Genomic DNA, 793 nt, shown 5'->3' on the forward strand with positions numbered 1-793 from the left:
GAGAAAGGTTTTTCTAGGGATTGTTTGAGGAGCCTCTGCTGCAGAAGCAGCAGTACCAAACAAGGAAATGTAGTAATGAGCTAGGGGGAGTTATAGTTGCCTTCTGGGAACAGACGTTACAGATTCTGGTAAACCCAAGCCCTGCAACAAGCATAAATGGCAATAATTCCAAGAAGTCAGATGAGTTGCTCACAAAAACAAAACATATGTGTAAATGATATAGGTAGGCAGCACAGGGAGATTAACAACCGTAATGAATGGGTTTGGCCAGTTGTATTTTGCTTTCCTAGTAGCTTCTTTACAATTCACTTTCGTCTAATTTTAGACTGAAGAAAGGATGTCTCCAGGCAGGACCTGCTGATTGACTGGTACTTCATTTTAGAAAGGAACTGGTTCTGGGGCTTGGGCTGAAGAAACTAGTACGGCCATGAGTTGCTCTCGGAGGCGGCTTAGGAGGATGGAGGAGTCTTTCCTCCTCAGCGTAGCCGTAGCAAAAGGCATGACAGAAATCAGGTCCACTTCAAACGAGACTTGCCAAGTGCTCTAAGAGCTGTTATTGATTTATACCTGAACTCTTGCTAAGAATTTTTCCAGCTATTTGAGTTGGTCTCATAAAAAAAAGAGATCAGATTCACCTGAAGAACCGTGTCTGCCTTAAGAGCCATTAGGCTGAGATGGAAATCGAAAAATTAAAAGCAGTTTTGGCCTCTAGCAGCTGCCTGAAATGTGCCTTCCTTGCTCCAATCAGTCCTTTGGGCAAATGTGATACCTTTTATTAGGCCAACTACTTGGG

This window comes from Gavialis gangeticus, unplaced genomic scaffold, assembly GCF_001723915.1.
Source record: "Gavialis gangeticus isolate Ggan-Ray unplaced genomic scaffold, GavGan_comp1, whole genome shotgun sequence".
NCBI classification, from domain to species: Eukaryota; Metazoa; Chordata; order Crocodylia; family Gavialidae; genus Gavialis; species Gavialis gangeticus.